This window comes from Geospiza fortis, unplaced genomic scaffold, assembly GCF_000277835.1.
Source record: "Geospiza fortis unplaced genomic scaffold, GeoFor_1.0 scaffold173, whole genome shotgun sequence".
Taxonomy (NCBI): domain Eukaryota; kingdom Metazoa; phylum Chordata; class Aves; order Passeriformes; family Thraupidae; genus Geospiza; species Geospiza fortis.
In genome coordinates, this window is record NW_005054334.1 from 4,313,517 (window position 1) to 4,320,664 (window position 7,148).

The window sequence follows — 7,148 nt, forward strand, 5'->3', positions numbered from 1 at the left end:
GGGCCGGGCCGGGGCGGGGGAGCCGGGAGGGACCCCGGCGCGACGAAGGCTCCGCGCACCAGCCGCGCTGACGCAGGGTCTGGCTCCGGGAGTGACTCACGCTGTGCTTCCCGTCTGCGCTGCCCGGGGCACGTTCTCCCTGCGCCCCGCTTCTCCCGGCTGCGCTCCCCGTGCTCCCCGGGACGTGCCTCTCCTCTAACCCGCCTCTTCTGCCCCCGTGGCTGCGACTCCCGGGGGTCCTGCTCTGCCATACTGGGCTGCTCTGCACGCCTGCGCCTTTTCGGAGGTGCCCCGGAGGAGAGACTGTCTGTCTCCTGTCTGGCTGGAGGGAAGGAGCACTCACGAAACACAGATGGAAATATGGCAGTATCCTCTAGGCAATGGGCACAAACAGACGTGCTGCAGGCCCTGTGATTGTCAGCTATAATAAATGTTAGGAGAAGAGCAGGAGGCAGATGTACCTGCTGATGTAAATCCAAGGAAGCAAAGAGCCTCAGTCACGCGGATTTAAATCTCGTTGCAGGCAGTGGCTGTGGGCTCTGGGACAGCTCTTGATGTCTCTTTACAGAACTGGTAAGAGCGGGACAGAAAAAATTTCCTATATGTGGCTTTGCTTCCTTCCTAATTTTTTTGAGGGATGCTGAATTTAAGCAGGTGCTTTCCTAAACAAGTCAGTTTCAGTGTTGGTGTGTGGGGAGTTTATGTGATGTCATAGCTTCCTACTTCATGATGTCTCAGCCCTACTCTTCATGGCTTGCTGTGATTTTTTTTTAAGGGGGGAAGTGGGAATAAAGGAAGAACAGTGCCTTGAGGAAATGGAGGATCCTTTAGTGCAAATAGATGGGAGTGAAGCAGCCTTACTCGAATTAAGATCAGTGGGGTTTTAGTAGTGCAAGACTGGATCTGAAAATCACTCAAGAAGGAGCTGTCAGCCTAGCAGGAGTTGGGGCACTGCTGTGATTTTGCTGAGCTGTTGATCAGGATACAGTTGCTTGCTGGATAATCTGAATTCTAGATTAGTTTTTCAGCTGCTACAGAGTCTGGAGTGATGGCCTGGAAAGAAACAGCCACTGGAACAAAATTCAATTTCATATTTTATTTCTGGATCCACACAATGTGTGTGTGACTGTCCCTATGCAGAAAAGAAAGCTGAATTCCTGCTCTGGAGAATTCATAAAGTAAAAGGGAAGGAAGAGGGTGAGAAGAGGCATGACATGTAATTGAAGAGGTCAGGGTGGGGACTGGTTGTGTCATGTTACTATAGTGTTCATTCTGTATTTAACAGACTGAAATGACAAACACTGCCTCTTTTAATTCCTGTTTATGATAACATTTTGATAATGTGGTTTGATATTCTTAGGGAGCTGTCATTCATAGTGACTCTTCTTCTAAAGAAGGATGAAGGGAGTTCCTGAGGGGCAGCAGAGAGGAGGGGCATATTTCTGGAGGAATTGCACTGATCAGGGAATGATAGAATTGAGGTGAGGAAAGTACCTGCTTGCTCAGGACTGAAATAATTCTCCAGTTTTAGGGGTCTCTGCTAATGTTGTTTAGGGTTTTCTTCTTTGCTGTGCATTTAACCTGTCACTTTCCCATAAGGTGGGATCCTCTGCCAGTCTCAGTGTTCTGAAGAACTTTGACGATATTAAAAGACAGGCAGTAATCAAAATATTTGGCTTTTAAAACTTAATGTCTTACCTAAGGTGACGTGGTAACAGTAGAGATTACTGGTTAAGCGGTCTGTGTGAGAGCTGCCAGTCTTAGTCCCATGCTTGGTGAATTGATTTGTGTGTTGCAAAATTATTTCCCGTGTTTGGTATTTGGGATGCTTTGACAAAGGAACTAGTGATACCATGTTTGAGGCATTAACTGTTTTGGAAATGGTTGGAATGATGCCTCTTCCTGGCTGTTAATTGCAACCCTCTCACCAACACATCAGAAGTAACAAAAACATTAAAAAAATAAATCCTAAGGAGTATTGCAACTTTATCTGCAGTGGTAAAAGTAAGGTTTATATTTTGGTGTATGTGGCCCTACAGCTTTTCTAGCTAAATCAGCAATGACCCTTGCTGGTGATCTGTATCACACTGGTTATTCTAGATCCTACCCTAATTCAAATGGATAAGATACAGAGAATTTGCAACTGTCCAGTAGGAGGAGGTAAACAAACAGCTTCATTCTGTGTTGTGGATATGGTGTCCTAAGTGTCCCTTAAGAGATTGAGAGGTTTTGGTACTTCACGTTTGTGTCCTCAGCCACACAAAGACTTGTCTAAACTTCTTTCTCTGCCACTTTTTATCCCAGGGTCAAGGATTTTGATACATAAAGTTTACACAGGCAGATTATCTGGGAGTGCTGGGGAAAATCCCACTTGTCAGCTGTGTTACTGTTGGCACCCTGTGGGGCAGAGAAGGATGTCTTGCCACATTTGTTTTGTCTTTGAGGAGCTCTCATATTTTTTCAAACTGGAGTGTAACCAGTTACATTGGTAACAGAGTAGTTTTGTTCCTGACTTAAGGAAAACGCCCTGGAAGAAATGGAAGCAGGCTTGTGTTATAGGTGAAGAGAAGAGAGTGTTGGGATGAACACACAAACATTTACAGAACTGGTGGGCATTCCCATAATAATTGGTATTGGTATGACTACAAGAACTGTTGTTACTGCCCAGTAAGTGCTGGCTGGGAAGTATTTGATGATTCAGAGATTAGAAAAAAGTCCACAACCTGACAGTTCTTTTTTTCTCTGGAGAAGAAATCTTCCTGATCCACGGAATCAGGAAATATCAGAGGTTTTGTCTTGTTTTGTTACAAATGTTAACAATCCTTGTATATTTTGCTTTTTTTCCTCTTAAGTTATCTGTGCACATAAATTTCTGCAGGAGCAAGATCTAAGTAGTCCAACACGACATGCTAGATAAGAGTTTTGCAAACAGGCCTGAGAGGTGTTTTGAGTGTTACTAACCTCTTCAGAAAGTTGACTCCTGTAAAGACAAAGCCCTGAAGGAAAAGTTTTGAATGCTGTGGGATATACTTGCCTTAAAAGCCATTTTCTGAACCAAATGAAACAAGACCTGCTTAGAGTCCTGTGAAGTGAATCTGACTTTTTTGTGAATATCGGAGCAAACAGTAACAAAACAGAGCTGCAGGAGAGTGACCTGAAGCAAGCCTTTCCTGTGCCTCACCAAGGTGACAGCAAACCATGACAGCAAAACCTCTGCCAATCCTCTGAGGCCCTGTCAAGGAAGAGCCATTGTTCAGGCCCTTGTTCCATTGTCACTGGGAGCAGTAGGATGAGACCAGCTTGAGAATCAAACTTCCACCTGGGTGAGCCTACAGGGCTGGTGATGGAGACAGCCTCAGGTGGCACTGCTTGTCACCACTCAGGACAGGAGTGTGATATAAAAGACTTCTTAATACCTGACTTTAAATAACTGTCAGTAGTGTCTTTTATCCTTTCTTTGGTTGGTACAGCCCCACATCTCTAACAGGAATATTTTCTTTCAAGTTTCTGTATTCAAATGAAACTGGACAGTTGTGGTTGATTGCTTTCCACACACATCTCATAGTTTACAGTCTTGCAATGGACCAGAAGGTAAACAACTCTTCTGAAATTTTTCTGGGAAAACAAATTTCTGTAGAGCTCTGCAGAAGTGCCTTGGTCCTGTACTGTGCTTATTTGGGTGAAAATTCCCATTTATTGTGCAGTACTTGACCCTCATGGAAGATATGTTTAGACACTAATGAGAAACCTTTGGTTTATATTTGCATAGTGGTGTTTAGCAGGGAATTGCCTTTACCCTAAGCCTTGAAGACTGGGGTGACTGCAGGCCTGCCTTTTTTGGCACATACAGGTTTTCTTGCCTCTGTGTTGAAAGCAAGGAGAATTTTGCTGTGCAGTGAGAGTGAACACCATGCGAGTTTGTATCCTGGCCTCTCTTTCTAACTTCATTTGATGCAGGTAGAAAACCCCAAAACCGTTGTTTCTGTACTTGACTGTAATCCTCTTGTGTGAGTTGCAAGGAGAACTCTCCAGTCCTGTCACATATCTTTTCACTACTCAAATAATGGGAGTACTGGGAAAGGGGAAACTCCTCCTCTTCCTCTGATCCCGAGGGTCTTGGCTAACAAGAGGTTCTCCACAGAGTTCATGCTTAGCTGGCATGCTGTTTGCTTTGCAGGTAAATAAAAGGCAGTTCTGCTCTGGAAATCAAATATCTGTTGATGTGTAGGATATCTGCATTCTCCATAAGCCAGTGTTACATAGGGGTGTTTCTGGGACAAGACTGACACATTGAACTGTGGTTCAGTCCATCTGTGATCTGTCTGTCCAATACATAAGTGGTAGGAATCAGGTTTCCGCTTTTTCACATCCTTATTTTCAAAATGGAGATGCAGTGGGAACAAAACTGCAAGTTACTTGTTTTGTTCCTTTTGTGTAAACTGATAGTTTACATAGTTCGGCAGCTTCAGCTCCACTGGAGCTCTCTCTGTCATTGCAGCGGGCATTGCTGGACACCGAGCCGTGCAAGGAGCAGAACTGTTACATGGAAGTATCTTTTAGTTACATTTCTGCCCAGAATTAGGTTTCCAGTGAGGGCAGGAATCTGCAAGGTGCTTTATGGCAGGAGACACAGAGTTCCAGTTTACTTTTTGCTGTCTCTGTTGCTCTTACAGTGCCCTAAGGCAGCTGGGAGGAAACGCTTTCAGTTGATGACTGGGCAGCACTGGAGTCCTGGGTGGTGCCTCTGCAGTCAGTGGTGTAACCTGGCAGCAGCTCCCCTGCCTGCCTGGCTCTGCAAGCCTCCCCCTCGCTGCTCTCCAGGTCTCTCATCCCCCGTTTGAGACCTGCCCTAAGCTTCTGGTGCATCTCTGCTTCACTTCCAGTACTACAAGGAGTGGGGTGAGGGCAGTTCAAGTTCCCAGCTCTTCATTCCCAGTCATGTTGTAGAGAGGAAGCCTGAAGGCCACCTCAGCGCTTCCAGCCTGCATTTGTACATGTTGCTCGACACCCAAAGCAGTGTGAGGCTGGTCTGGTTTGTAAGCCTCAGACAGGAAGTTTGGGATGAGCCAGGTTCACTAACACCATATTGACTCCTTAACCAGTGCCTGTGTCCGGGTCTGTGTGGGATTCTGCATTTTGTACAAAGCCAGGCTGTCAGGGTGTGAGGGACAGGAGCTGTCTGCATCTTGTCTGCCCCCCTTGGTCAGGTGTGTGGCTGCTCTTTGCTCACTTATGTATTTGTTTGTGAGGCTGGAGTTCTCTTCTGACTCTGTGTGCAAAGCAAATATTGACTTGTGGACTAATGGCATTTGCAGCTCCAGGATATGCCTTTGCCTGACTTGAGGGAGACGCTGATGGGGGAAGGGAAGGAAGGCCAAGGGCATCCTGCTGAGAGTTCCCTTGGACATTTCGTTGAGCAAATCAGAATTAAAATATGGAAAATTTAAGTTTTCTGGTTGTGAGAAGACAAAATTGAACTGCCTGGTTCAGTATAGAGCTTTTATCTGATTTCTGAGAGAGGGAGATATTAAATTGGATACAATCTACTTGGGATTTCAAAAGCTGAGCTGGAAGAGGCTTCTAGAACTACACCTACGTGCACAGCCTCCTGATGGGTGCTATGACTTTCAATCACTTCTCTCTCTTCCAAAACTTTCTTTCTTAACAAAGGAAGAGAATAGAGAGCAGTGAAAAGCAGCTGACAATCCAGAGGTGGCAGTGGGATTTACTGCATACACTGTTGCTTTCTGTTCATTAAACATAAAGGAAAACAGAGTTTTTCCCGTGCTAGCTTACTGTCAGAAGAGGTGTTGTAACTGTCAGAACAGAGGTGCAGTTCTTGTAACAGTGAATGAAAATTATTCTAGAAAAAATTGTTATTCTTATTCTGTTCCTTCTGATGATACTCAGAGGAGGTTCCTGCATAGTTGCTGGTTGTAAAGTTTTCAGGATACAAAAACGTTGCTTGGCAAAATGTTTGCCTTCTGTGCAGCGTGCTAGAGGTGTGATGCCTTTCTGGTGGATTTTTTTTTTTTAATCAGTGGGGGAAGAACACTCTTGGGAAGGATTTTCTGTCCCAAAATAAGGGTCCTTACTGAAAGGCTCCAGACAGTGTCATTTTGTGCTTAGCACATCCAGGCCCAACCACCACAGGCTTAGGTGGAGATCCCCTAAGCAAAAGAGGCCAAGCAGGTAAAACACAGGCAGCAGGAGATTGCTGTCTGGTATTTGCCAGGAGCCAGCTAATTTAATTCTCTCAAACTGCAGCTGTGTAGAAGAGCCAGTGTGTGTCCAGGGGAGGCACACTATTTCCAAGTGGAAGTAAATTCAGAGGACTCCTTTGCAAACATCAATTTCTAAAGGACACCTGCACTAGAAAATAAACTAATTGGACGTAATCCTGCATGTGTGTTTGCAACTCCAACAAAGGTGTTGCAGGTGAAGTTCTTCAAATGGCTGTACCTGATGCTGACTGCATGCTTCCATTGTAGCCTTCTTTTTCAGGTACATCACACCTGTGTTCCTGCAGGCTGGAAACAATGGTGGTGTGATTTGTTTTGGACTTTGAATTCAAAAAGTAAATCTGTGATTAACAGGTACTATTTGCATTTTAGCAAAAAATACATTTCTTCAAAATATGAAGACTGCCTGCTGTGTGACCACAATTGCTTCATATAAGAAACTTAAATTGCCTTTAAACATGGGAGATGCTCCTTAATGTGTGGGTTAAACTGGTTTTAATTTTGTAGTGATGAGGGTTTGGGAGTTGCCATTAATGTTTGTTAGATCTGATGTATTTTTTCCTTTGTATTTCTTACTGTTGCTTTATTTCAGAAGTGTGTACGTTGCAAATAACAGCAGTTTCACACATGTGGTTTCACAAGCTTTGTGGTGCCCCTTTTGTTACTTGCTATCTCCTGGCTAGGAGAGCTTAGAGAGTTGCTTTAGTTTATATCCCACATGTCAGATCTCCTCCTCCTCCTCCTGGCTCATACTTGGTGGTGCCTGGCTGTGTCAGGGAACCTTCTTCCCAGTTCCTGTGATGCTGGAAGGGCTTATTCAGTGCCTCAGCACCTTCTCTTGGAAACACCTGGCTCTGAGGGCAGTGCCCAGGGCAGTGTCTCCATGTGCCACAGCAGGAACCTTTC

The 7,148-nt window shown here is 44.9% G+C and overlaps 1 protein-coding gene across 1 annotated transcript in view; it reads left to right on the plus strand.

The window, feature by feature from the left end:
• Positions 1 to 519: 519 nt before the first annotated feature.
• The window catches only part of SGSM3 (small G protein signaling modulator 3), a 29,847-nt gene continuing 23,218 nt past the window's right edge, over positions 520 to 7,148 (plus strand). The window contains exon 1 of the mRNA XM_031057806.1: positions 520 to 573. The gene's annotated coding sequence lies outside the window, so the exon portion shown is untranslated. The remainder of the gene's footprint in view (positions 574 to 7,148) is intronic.